This window comes from Triturus cristatus, chromosome 2_2 (genome assembly GCF_964204655.1).
Source record: "Triturus cristatus chromosome 2_2, aTriCri1.1, whole genome shotgun sequence".
In the NCBI taxonomy this organism is placed as follows: Eukaryota; Metazoa; Chordata; class Amphibia; order Caudata; family Salamandridae; genus Triturus; species Triturus cristatus.
The window spans coordinates 542,078,196-542,091,249 of NC_140582.1; the positions used below are offsets into that span (position 1 = coordinate 542,078,196).

At 48.4% G+C, this 13,054-nt stretch overlaps 2 long non-coding RNA genes across 2 annotated transcripts; one reads left to right on the plus strand and one right to left on the minus strand.

The window, feature by feature from the left end:
• Positions 1–2,940: 2,940 nt before the first annotated feature.
• On the minus strand, positions 2,941–4,902 carry LOC146862482 (uncharacterized). The gene is made up of 6 exons (XR_014978463.1): positions 4,826–4,902; positions 4,521–4,692; positions 4,247–4,381; positions 3,965–4,072; positions 3,769–3,854; positions 2,941–3,327 (listed from the first exon to the last, which is right to left on the minus strand). It is a non-coding gene; the product is annotated as an uncharacterized LOC146862482 (long non-coding RNA).
• A 1,546-nt stretch (positions 4,903–6,448) lies between these two features.
• On the plus strand, positions 6,449–7,129 carry LOC146862483 (uncharacterized). Its single transcript, XR_014978464.1, has 3 exons — positions 6,449–6,587; positions 6,727–6,861; positions 7,036–7,129. It is a non-coding gene; the product is annotated as an uncharacterized LOC146862483 (long non-coding RNA).
• Positions 7,130–13,054: the final 5,925 nt, after the last annotated feature.

Sequence of the window (13,054 nt, forward strand, 5' to 3'; positions counted from 1 at the left end):
GTGTTTATGATAATACAAGGGCTATTTTTGATATAACCTTGTGTGGAGTTTCTTTTGTGGTGTGCCTAGTGTGTTGCTGCTCTGTGTGTGTGTTGCGCAGACGCTTTACACATTGCGTCTGGGATAAGCCTGACTGCTCGTGCCAAGCTACCAAGGGGGTGAGCAGGGGTTATCTTCAGCGTGTTACTCCCTTGCCCTGACTAGAGTGGTGGTTTCTGCCTAGCTTAGGCACAAGCCCTAGCCAACCAGAAATCCCATTTCTAACACTTAGTAATTAAGGCACTAGGCCCGACCCAGCAGATCAAAGCAATCGCAGAGGCCACTGATGCATAATACACTACTAATTTCCTCCTAGTTAAAATAATGGATTGAGCTCCCTTCAGGCCATGAAAGGTGCTGAATCAGCCTGAATTCTGCATGCTGCTTTTTCGTTACAACTCCAATTGAGAATATTATCAAATTTAGCAATGGCCAATCAACAAAAGAGCCTGCCATCAGACCTTCGCCAACTTCCTTTATCAGCACGTGCCACATCAGCTTCTCATACCCTGGATGGAATGCAAGTTCTCAGCCCAGCAGCGCACACGCGGGCCTTCATAGCCCAACTTGAAACCATTTCCAAAACCTTCCAACAGTAAAGCTCCCAATGCATCACAGTATCTCAGTCTCGACAATTTAATTAGAGAATGAGCCTCTCCCCGTAGTCTTTGCTCCTTGCCCTCTGCCCCTATTGCTGTTGGACTGCTATTGCCCTCCTTGTCTCCCACAGACCCAGTACACTCTTGTGGGCCGCATGGCAAGACTGGGTGCTCCCCCCTGCAGTTGAAGTATTTGTGTTGAAAATGGCACTATTCTCTATTGCACATACCTTTGTTATAAGCCCAGCATGCTCCTGTGTTGGTCGCCTGTCCCCGCCCCCTGTGTCCACCCCCCCTTCGGTGGGCTGGCCCTGAAAGGGCTTGTAAATTACCAGCCACCCACTTGCTGTATAGGTCATCAAGACATTCTAGCTGGCATCATCTTTTGTAGGAACAATTAGTTGTCTATCTGCCCCCAGACTCGGTCAGTGTCTTACGCCGAAAAGGCCCGAAATTCTTCATTGTAACTCATTCAAGTCCAGCCCCCAAAAGTTATCTGGGCCTTCAGCACTACATCCAAGTATTTAAATAATGCCACAAATCTCCTTGGGAATCTCTCCCAATATAAGCTAGCGTATATCAAAAAGGCTCCTGTCCAATGTTCTATGTTAACCGGTACCCTCGGGTACCTAGACAGCTCTTATTCATATTCTTTTGACCCCTCCTTAGCCCTCTCCTCCCTACGCAACAGCTTAAACACTTCCATGTGCTCCCCTTCCAAATACATTCCTTCATAGCTGCCATAAGATGTGCCCTAAGCGGCGTGGTAATCCCTCATATAAGGGAGTTTCTTATGTTTGATTTCCTTACTCTCTTTGACCCCTCTGTCGTCTTTCACTAAATCAGTGGTGTCACCGAGCCCACTGACTTCTCAGATTTCTCTCCACATTAGTCACTGGCCTAGGCAAATGTTCCTTAGTCCTGCACATACTTACGCTTCACAAGCTGAAAACCCGGGTCCTCCATTCAAACCCCAGTCCCCACCCCAACTGACTGAAAAAACCTTTTTTGACACACCTGCCTTACATGGCTTCAAGGTAGTGGCCCATTCCAAAGCCTGTTGGCCCGACACCATGGCACTATTTGTTTGCACGGACACTTCTTTCTTCACTTCAGGCTTTCTCTTTTCCTGTAAGACACCAACTCCTTTGCTGCTGTTAGCCAGAGGGCACCCATGACACAAATGGTAAGACACTTTCCACCACCCCTTCTCCTTAATCTCAAATTCCCGCAACTCCCCCTCTTCAAGGTCTTCCTACTCATAATTCAACTCAGTTTCATCCATTCCACACTCAAACACCACACCCACTTGCACTTGTGCCTGCCATCGCTCCATCAACAACACCACCATCACCAAACTAGGCATCATAAAGTTCCTCAAAGAAATCCTTGTGCTGAGGGGGGCTGTGATAAGCCTTTCCCTTCTACCTCCAGTCAGGTCCCTTGCCATCCACAGCCAGCTGCATTGGTACAAGCCATGTCTTCGGAGCGTGATTTTTGAACCTTGCCAAAGTCTCCCTGCTGTAGGAGTGCAGCAGCACCATCCTTGCCATAGTCAATTGATTGGCCCTTCTTGTCAGCTGACTTGGGGCGGGCATGCATCACTGTCCATATCTAACCAACCAACACCTGGCATACCAGCAAAGGCTACCCCAAGCACACCACTCCCACCTCTTTCCCAAACGCTTATTGGCTCCATCACCACTCCACTGGCTACCGGCTCTGAGCTGCTGGCTGGATCTTGGCACCACCCACCACTGTGAAAATGATCACCTGTCAGAAAATCCCCACTAGCCCCCCCAGGAGCCTGCATTTCACCCATGCCACTGAAGAAATAGGCGGGTTTGACCCCAAGTGGTCCCACATCTGCCACAAAATCTCCCACTTAATGTTCTTGTCTCGGGTCTTCCTGCTCATGCCCGATAGATCGAGTGGTAGGCTCTTGCCATGCTCGGCTCAGCCCCCTCCTCCACCAGGTTCCACCTCTCTGTTGAGCGGGTTCACTGCACCTGCTATCGCATCCTCGCACAGCTGGCCTGGCTGCCATTCTGCTAGGAACAGGGGTACCCCAATTCGGAATATAGGGAGAGCAATAGGGGAAAAAAAGTCAATAACTCAATCAAAAATTAAGCTCTACCTTTTTTGTATATGGATGGATCAAATAGATCTCATTGATATGTCACCCAAGTTTGATTGTCAGTCGCCACACCATTAGGGAAAAAGCACACAAATGAATTAAATCTGAGATAGAAAATACTGTTTTTTTAAACTTTATTGTTTTAGTATAATAATTCTATTGATGAATTTACAAATAACTCATGTGCTGGAGATAAATGAAAGAACAGATTTTTTGGAATGGTATATACAAAAAATCAAGATGGGCCCCCATAGCGGAATAGAAAGAGTATGTAAACAATTAAATGGCAATCATTCTCATCAAACAAACCATACAAGCATACACAGTCCGTCAAGAACATAAAGCATACATTTACTCTGCGTTAAAATATTTGTAAATATGGAGGAAAAACCTCCTCACAGTGTTGGGGTGTCTAAAGAGTAAGACACCACTAAGTCACATAGGGGATTACACCAGATTGGACAAAAAGACACGCCGACGCGCGTTTCGGTGCATTCACCCACTCATCAGGGTGCCACCTTCTTCAGGGCGTTTTCTCTAATCACTGGGGGCCTGCAAATAGGTAAAATATAGAAAAAAAATGAAGAAAAATAGAAAAAAATAGAAAAAATATAACACCAAAAGATCAAGTTTGATGATAACATAATTAATAATCAATAATATACATTACAAATGGCAATGCTTAAATAAATCACATCAATAGATGATAAAGATTAATTCACTGGTCATCAATGGTTCACAATGGTGTGGCATGCAGACGCTCAAGTTGGGTTTCAAACTGTGTAGCTGAATGCTAAACATCTAAATCAAATATTAATAAACATGGTGAAGAATGAACCTAAAACCAACTGCACATTGAGGGTTATCTCTCATGGGATGGGTAGCCCATGAAGAAACCAAAGACAGAAATCTAAGAAACTGAAAAAGAGCAACGGCGCATGATGAAAAGAAACATGAAAGTTTGATATATAAAAAATGAGTTTAGCGTCTTACCCAATTTAAAATACAACAAAACCTCATGAGGAGTATAGCATCTATCGCTAGGAAGGTGATAGATAGATCCACTTGAAATAAGTATCCTAATTTGGAGAAAAAATAAGATAAAACAAAACAACGAATTAAGATTGGGTTGACCTCAGTAGAGCTGGATCTATGCTGGAAGAACAGGAACAATAAAGGTCCCGCTTGCCTTGCAAGAAGTATCGCAGAGGCTATGGTCGGTGGGTCTTCGGGACTGGTGAAACTGCCCCAATATCCGTGGAGGGAGAGACGGTTAACTCCGTAGATAGCTTGAAAACTGGGTGCAAAGACAGAATAATACAGTTAGGAATGAGGGCTGGGAATAAGAAACTAAGGACATCAATTCCACAGCCGATTATCGTGCAAGTGAAGTGGGATGTTAACCTTAATACTAAGAGGACTCGCTAATTGCTGGCAGTTTCAAATGAATAGAAAAGCAAATTAGTCGTACCTTGAAATTAGTAGCACGGGATTCAGGAGGCAACTGAATACGTAATCGTATCGCAAACAGTTAAGTCGCCAAAAAGGTCCCAGGTGCAGCCGCTCGAATAGAGGTGTAGATAATTGTCAGGGCGGCAGAATAAAGCTAAACGGTGGAAAAAAGAAGAAATGAAATAAAAAAACCCGATAATGGAACGAGTGAAGTGAAGTGTAAAGCTTTCAAACTAAAAGGGCTCGCTACTTGCTAGTGGTTTCAAATGAATAGTTAAACAGTTTAGTTGTACCTAGTAATTAGTAGCACGGAGTTCAAGGAGTCACTGAATACATTGTCGTGTCGCAAAGAGTAGAATGGGCCATAAATCACCGGAGCAGCCGCTCGAATGAAGGTTTTGAGTAGTAATCAGAGCGGTAGGATAAAGCTAAACAGCTGAAAAGGAAAGAATATCTTCATACTGCCTGATTGTAAAAAAAGAGAAGGAAAGATTAGGGGGGCGTACTGGGTTTTAACGAGAAAATTAAGTGATAGATGAGGCTAAAGTACACAGGAACAAAAGGCAGCACGGAAAAAGTCTACGTGTCTGCTTTTTACCTTAAAGTAAGATTCCTAATGTCTCGAGTCAACGTGGAGCAGCAAATGCGAAGGTCCGGGTAAATAATTACCGTGATGGATGGCCGCATAAGCAGCGGGTCAGACGCCAGATCTTTAAATGCGTCCGTAAACCAATGGGAAGGCAAAAGGACTGTGACGTCAATGGGCGTAAGATAAGGATGTGAAAACTGACCGCGTCGATTGGACCTCTATCTAGGTCAAGGGGATGAAAGAAAAATAACCTGAATGTAACCTGATAGGCTATCCGGGAATGTGGCCGGTGGATCTGTTACTGAGCGAACGTTCGACAAACTTTAACAAATGAGATTGAATATGAAATGGAACAACCAGTGGACAGGTAGACAGAGAGTCTAACTCTGTACAAACAAACATAAAAACATCATTCAGAAGCATTGATCAGAGGGTAAGATGGAAAAATCTGGTCAGAGGCAAACAGTCAATCACAAAAGTAAATCGTCATAGAGGCGATAGTCATAAATGAATAAGTTCCAATAAACAGCTCTGACTGGATGTGAGAAAAGTGTGTGTCCCATGTAGGGATACCTGGACGGATTAACATCATAAGGGTCATTTACGGGTGGTAATTCTCAGGTTGGCTGGAAGTAAGGTCGCCAAACAAACAGTAAGATGGAATTATAAAATCGCGTTTTCCCATGGAAGGGATTCATTCAGGCCGTTTTTTTGAGAATCAAGGAGGAAAATCGAAAACACCTCACGTTTTTTACGGATATTGGTGATGTTGGTGCCCTTGTGGCTTTGTATTTTTTCCAGAATGGTGTAGCGTAAATCACTTTCATTGTGGTTAGCCTCTTTCCAATGGGGAACGAGTGGGGCTAAGAGATTGTTCCGTCTGATGTTGGATTTATGCTCTCCAATGCGTATCCTGCATTCTCTTCCAGTTTCCCCGACATAGGGTAATTCGCACGGACACAGGATGACATAAATACAATTCGAAGTGCGGCAGTTGGTCATTTCGCCTAATTCTATCGAACGTTGACGAAAGTTGATTCTTTCACCAACGATGGCGTTCGTACATGCATGGCATGTTCCACATTTGTGGTGACCGCGCACGGGTTTGTTTCCCGTAATGGATTTCTGTACAAGTGGGGTCTTAAGGCTGGTGTATTTGGCCTTAACTAACAGGTTCCTCAAGTTTTTGTTGCGTCTGAAGGCAAATAGTGGTTTCGGGATCCTGGGTGTATCAGCGTCAAGATTAAGTAAATGCCACTGGGAATTCACAATGTGTCGGATTCTGTTGTTAAATGGCGAGTGTTTGGTGATACAGATCAGTTGTTCAGTTTGTTTCTTTACGGACGCATTTAAAGATCTGGCGTCTGACCCGCTGCTTATGCGGCCATCCATCACGGAAATTATTTACCCGGACCTTCGCATTTGCTGCTCCACGTTGACTCGAGACATTAGGAATCTTACTTTAAGGTAAAAAGCAGACACGTAGACTTTTTCCGTGCTGCATTTGTTCCTGTGTACTTTAGCCTCATCTATCACTTAATTTTCTCGTTAAAACCCAGTACGCCCCCCTAATCTTTCCTTCTCTTTTTTTACAATCAGGCAGTATGAAGATATTCTTTCCTTTTCCACTGTTTAGCTTTATCCTACCGCTCTGATTACTACTCAAAACCTTCATTCGAGCGGCTGCTCCGGTGATTTATGGCCCATTCTACTCTTTGCGACACGACAATGTATTCAGTGACTCCTTGAACTCCGTGCTACTAATTACTAGGTACAACTAAACTGTTTAACTATTCATTTGAAACCACTAGCAAGTAGCAAGCCCTTTTAGTTTGAAAGGTTTACACTTCACTTCACTCGTTCCATTATCGGGTTTTTTGATTTCATTTCTTCTTTTTTCCACCGTTTAGCTTTATTCTGCCGCCCTGACAATTATCTACACCTCTATTCGAGCGGCTGCACCTGGGACCTTTTTGGCGACTTAACTGTTTGCGATACGATTACGTATTCAGTTGCCTCCTGAATCCCGTGCTACTAATTTCAAGGTACGACTAATTTGCTTTTCTATTCATTTGAAACTGCCAGCAATTAGCGAGTCCTCTTAGTATTAAGGTTAACATCCCACTTCACTTGCACGATAATCGGCTGTGGAATTGATGTCCTTAGTTTCTTATTCCCAGCCCTCATTCCTAACTGTATTATTCTGTCTTTGCACCCAGTTTTCAAGCTATCTACGGAGTTAACCGTCTCTCCCTCCACGGATATTGGGGCAGTTTCACCAGTCCCGAAGACCCACCGACCATAGCCTCTGCGATACTTCTTGCAAGGCAAGCGGGACCTTTATTGTTCCTGTTCTTCCAGCATAGATCCAGCTCTACTGAGGTCAACCCAATCTTAATTCGTTGTTTTGTTTTATCTTATTTTTTCTCCAAATTAGGATACTTATTTCAAGTGGATCTATCTATCACCTTCCCAGCGATAGATGCTATACTCCTCATGAGGTTTTGTTGTATTTTAAATTGGGTAAGACGCTAAATTCATTTTTTATATATCAAACTTTCATGTTTCTTTTCATCATGCGCCGGTGCTCTTTTTCAGTTTCTTAGATTTCTGTCTTTGGTTTCTTCATGGGCTACCCATCCCATGAGAGATAACCCTCAATGTGCAGTTGGTTTTAGGTTCATTCTTCACCATGTTTATTAATATTTGATTTAGATGTTTAGCATTCAGCTACACAGTTTGAAACCCAACTTGAGCGTCTGCATGCCACACCATTGTGAACCATTGATGACCAGTGAATTAATCTTTATCATCTATTGATGTGATTTATTTAAGCATTGCCATTTGTAATGTATATTATTGATTATTAATTATGTTATCATCAAACTTGATCTTTTGGTGTTATATTTTTTCTATTTTTTTCTATTTTTCTTCATTTTTTTCTAAATTTTACCTATTTGCAGGCCCCCAGTGATTAGAGAAAACGCCCTGAAGAAGGTGTGCACCCTGATGAGTGGGTGAATGCACCGAAACGCGCGTCGGCGTGTCTTTTTGTCCAATCTGGTGTAATCCCCTATGTGACTTAGTGGTGTCTTACTCTTTAGACACCCCAACACTGTGAGGAGGTTTTTCCTCCATATATTTACAAATAGTTTAACGCAGAGTAAATGTATGCTTTATGTTCTTTTTTTTTTTTTTCTTTTTTTTTTTTTTTGAAACCGTTTATTACAGGTCTTAAAAGTATACAAGTATGGGCCCACAACCTTCCGGCCGGCCGCTAGCAATGGTAGGAACATACGACATACATTTATGGAACACGTGGTATTACAGGAGGAGCATTTCTCAGTAGATAACAATGTCAAAAGCCACAGCATCCAGGCCCCATTATGCAGTTTCATTTTAAATTAAGAACAACAAAAATTAAAACCACACCCACAAGGCAACCCACAATCAAAAATAGCAGCACGTGCTCCCCAAGAGGGGGGATCCCAACTATACACAGAAGTGTGAAGAGGGGGAAGAGAGCAAAGCGAGGACTGGGGGAACCCAATGCCCGGCAGCGGGGGAACGAGCCGGCTGAGGGGATGGGGCTGGCGAGGGATCAGGCAGCAGCGGTGGCGCGCAGATACCCCCTCGGTAGGCGTTCCAGGGGCCCCATACTTTCACCCATGTCCCAGGCTTACCCCTCGCCACATACACCACTTTTTCGCGAAACATGCACCAGTCCATGTGTTCTTTCCAGGCCGAGACCGTCGGGGGGCCTCTGGGATCCCCACAGTTGAGCAATATCACGCTTGGCTATCATATATCCCAGAGTCACCCACCACGTCTGCGGCGCTGAGTAATCAGTCGGTTCCCACACATTCAGCAGGCATCTCCTCGCTTCAGGCAACAGCACCACATGCGTAACCAGTCGCAGCACCTCATGTACACACGCCAGAACCCCTCTACCTCCGGGCACTCCCACAAAATATGCATAAAGGTCCCCAAAGCACCACACCCACGCTTACACAACCCATCTCCAGCATAGCCCATACGCAGAAGCTTTGGCCCCGTCATGTAGACCCGGTGGAGTATCTTGAGCTGGACGAAGCGGAGGCGAGCCGGTATGGCCACCTCCTTCGGGGAGGCCACCGCGGAGGTCCAGTCCTCGTCGTCCAACTCCAGCCCGTCGGCAACCCAAGTCGCACGAAGGGCAGTCAACAGGCCCGAGCGGTCGTTTATCAGCTTTTTGTATATAAGTGAGATCGTGCTGTCCGGGACGTGCCCATCCAGCATTCTATCTTCCAGGGGGGAATATTCCGGGATGGAGGCAACGTCCGAGAAGACGGAGCCCAGCGCATGTCGGACCTGCAAATACCGGAAGTATTCACTGCCTTGCAACTGAAATTCCGTCTGCAGCATATCGAACGTTTTAAATCCTCCCCTCGTCCAAAGATCCCCCACTTTACTGATACCTATTATGTCCCACTTCTCGAAGCCCTTAGAGGTCCACAGGGAACCTAACCGCTCAGACGCGTATAGTGGTGATGCCCGGGTCAAACGGTCCTTCCACCCCATAGCTGCATTGGCCGCGTGCCAGACTTGCACCATGACACGCGTGGGGCCCGTCAGACGAGCGTCGGGCGCGCTAGAGTAGAGCGCTCGATTGTAATCGCCACCTGGCAGGAGCATCTTGTCCATTTCAAATGCCGGGTTTAAGGCGGGCCCATAGAGGCCGTGGTTAATGGCAGCGAGCTGGGAGGCCCAATAGTACCGTTTAATATCCGGGAGGGCAATCCCCCCGTCAAACCATGGGAGCGTCAGCTTAGCCAGAGCAATACGCGGCCTCCCGTCCCAGAACAGGCGGCGTTGCAGACTCTCCACCTCACGGAAGTAGCGCGCCGGGACCATGTCCATAGTGTTCTGCAGAGCGTACAGAAAACGCGGCAGAGACATCATCTTGAACAGTGCCGCCCGGCCGAGCGGCGAAAGCGGCAGGTGCCGCCAGCGTGCGACATCTACCCGCAAACGCTGGAGGGGGGGGAGCAGATTCCGTTCATACCGGGCCTCCGGGTCCAGAGTAATGAAGACACCCAGGTACCGAAATCCCTGCGGGGCGATCTGGATCGGACAGCCCCGCGGGAGAATAGGAGCCTCCCCAGAGAGAACATACACACACGATTTAGCCCAGTTGATGACGAGACCGGAGTTACGACCAAACGAGTGTAAAACATCAACTAGGACTATAAGCGATTTACGTGGGAAGGCTAGGTACAGAAGGATGTCATCAGCGTATAGGGATACGCGGTCCTCATACTCGGGGGTCCAACGGAGACCACGGATGGAAGGCTCCCACCGCAGCCACTCCGCCAGGGGCTCCAAGGCAAGCGCAAAAAGAAGCGGCGACAGGGGACAGCCCTGTCGCGTGCCCCGGCCCAGCTCAAACGGGGCCGATACTCTTCCGTTCACGACCACCTGCGCCAATGGGCCCGCATACAACAATTTGACCCAACTGATAAATCCTGGGCCAAACCCGAACTTCGCAAGCATCGCCCAGATGTATGGCCACTCAAGCGTGTCAAACGCCATGGTGGCGTCTAAGGACGCCAAAATGGCCGGCTCCCGTATAAACGGGACGCGCGCAAGCACCCCATGCAAACGCCGCAGATTAAGGGCTGTATTGCGATGGGGAATAAAGCCAGATTGGTCCTGATGAACCAGATCTCCCACCACACCGACCAGCCGATTGGCGAGTACCTTAGCGAGAATTTTGGGCTCCGCATTCAGTAGTGAGATAGGCCGATAGGAAGTAACCCGATCCCGAGGTCTCCCTTCCTTGTGGATCACCACAATTGTAGCCAGACGTTGGTCAAGCGGGAGGGAGCCCAGCGAGTGGGCCGCGAGGAACATTGCGCGGAGGTGAGGCGCCAATGTATCCGGTCGCAGCTTATACAGCTCGATAGGGATACCGTTCGGGCCCATGGCCTTGCCAGAAGCGACCGAGCGTATGGCGAGGTTGATTTCGTCGGAGGTGGGAGCGGCGTCCAGCGACACCCTGTCCTCCCCGGACAGGGAAGGCAGCGCGATATCCCTGAGCAGAGCACGGGAATCCTCTTCCGAGCAAGAAGAGACCGGGGAATACACCTCGCGGAAATACTCCGCGAAACAGGAGACAATTTCTTCTGGCTCAGTTACACATACACCATTCGTTTTCTCAATCAGCGGGACCACACGATGCGCTCTCTCCTTTTTATCCAACCACGCTATCAGTTTACCAGCCTTATCACCCACATCATACAGTCGCCCCTGTTGCTCCCTACTGAGGCCCCTGGCCGCCTCCGTAACGAGGGCCCTATAAGCCGCCTGCTTGAGCTGGAGGACATGTAATGCAGCATCCGTCACCCCATCTTCTAGATTACCCTCCAGCTCAGCTATTTCAGCCTCCACCCGGGTCACCTCCTCCCGCTCGCGCCTCTGGGCGTGGGAAATAAGGGACAGGGCCTCCCCTCTAAGTACTGTTTTGAAGGCCTCCCACAGGGAGATAGCTGAAGGCACTGACCCCACATTCTCCTCAAAATAGCGCTGGAGGGATTTAATCAAGTCAGCGCGAATGGTGGGGTCGCGCAGGTACCAGGAATTGATTGGGACCACCCTACTCTCAGCCCTCGGAAAGACATCAAAATGCAACAATAGCGGGGAGTGGTCCGAGATACCCCGTGCCAAATGGCGCACCTCCCCCACCCTCCCGACATGGGCCGCCGGGACAAGGACATAATCAAGCCGTGAGAGACTACCATGGGCCCCCGAGTGGAAAGTGTATTGCAGCTGCGTGGGATGTTTTAAGCGCCAGCAGTCCACCAATCCCAGTGTATCCAAGAGGCCGGATAGCCACGCCTGTGCCCGGGGGAGGTCCCTAGGGGGGTGACGATCCACAGTCCCAGAAACCACCGCGTTGAAATCCCCCCCCACCACCAGAAGCCCCCCCGGAAGGCCAAGGAGGAGGCGCCCCAGATCTGCAAAGGTGGTCGACTGCAGCCCCGGTGGGACGTACACTGACACAAAGACAACCACTTTGCCCTCCATTCTCCCCACCAAGACAGTGTAACGTCCCCTGTCGTCGTGGAGCACCTCATCAATTTCTAACGGGAGCGAGTTCTTTACCATGATACCCACACCCCTCGAGCCTGACGTGAAGCCCGAATGGGCCACGAGGCGGTAGCCACGCCGATTCATGGCGCAGAAGGAATTGCCAATAAGGTGTGTCTCCTGCAGGAAGACCACATCAGGCGAGAGTCGCTTCAGATACTGTAGGACCACACCTCGTTTAATCCTGTCCCCCAGTCCATTGACGTTCCAAGACAACAAAGTTAATTCCCTACCCCCCATCATACACAAAAACCATCATGCGTCCCCCCGAGAGCACAGTAGAACCAACACAAAAAAAGGGTTGCCTTGTGATAATAACGAACAACACCCCATCCCTGCCCACCCACCCCAACAAAACTCCCCCCTCCCTGCACCCCTGCATGAGCCCAAACAGCCCCCCCAACGTGCAGTGTGCCTGTCGCCCCATAGATAGTTAAACTAACTAGACCCCCAGAGGAGGAGGGAGAACCCCCAAGAGACCCCACACAACCTCCATAGGAGGGGAACTTAAACAATCCGACGTATAGTCAAAAGTGGCATCATTTTTGTCCCGAGCGAGGCCTAATATTAGTCCCTCAGTCTTGATCCGGCGAGCCCTCTCCCCCGGCCGCTCCCCCCCCGCCACCCCGATCCCGATCTCCAGACAGAGTATCCAGCCAGTCCCCGGCCGCTTCGGGACGATCAAAAAAGTGTGTGCGACCTTCCACCTCCACTCGCAGCTTAGCTGGGAAGAGCATGGCGTATTTGAGATTTAGGTCCCGAAGACGGCGCTTGACACCAAGGAAGCTCAGTCTCTGCTTCTGGACCGCAGGGGTGAAATCAGGATAGAAATTAATGTCCATATTATCAAGTCTAATCGGTCCCTGTAGTCTGGAGGATTGCAAGATAGCGTCTCTGTCCCGAAAATTAAAAATCCGGGCGATGAGAGGTCTCGGAGCGGCTCCGACCTTAGGCCTTCCCCTGGGAACCCTGTGGGCCCTCTTCACAGCAAAGAATTTACTCAGCCCCCGTGGCTGGAGATGGGTAACGATCAGGTCTTCCACGAAAAGGTCCGCCGCCGCTTTCTCACGTCCCTCAGGCACCCCGATGATACGGATGTTGTTCCGCCGG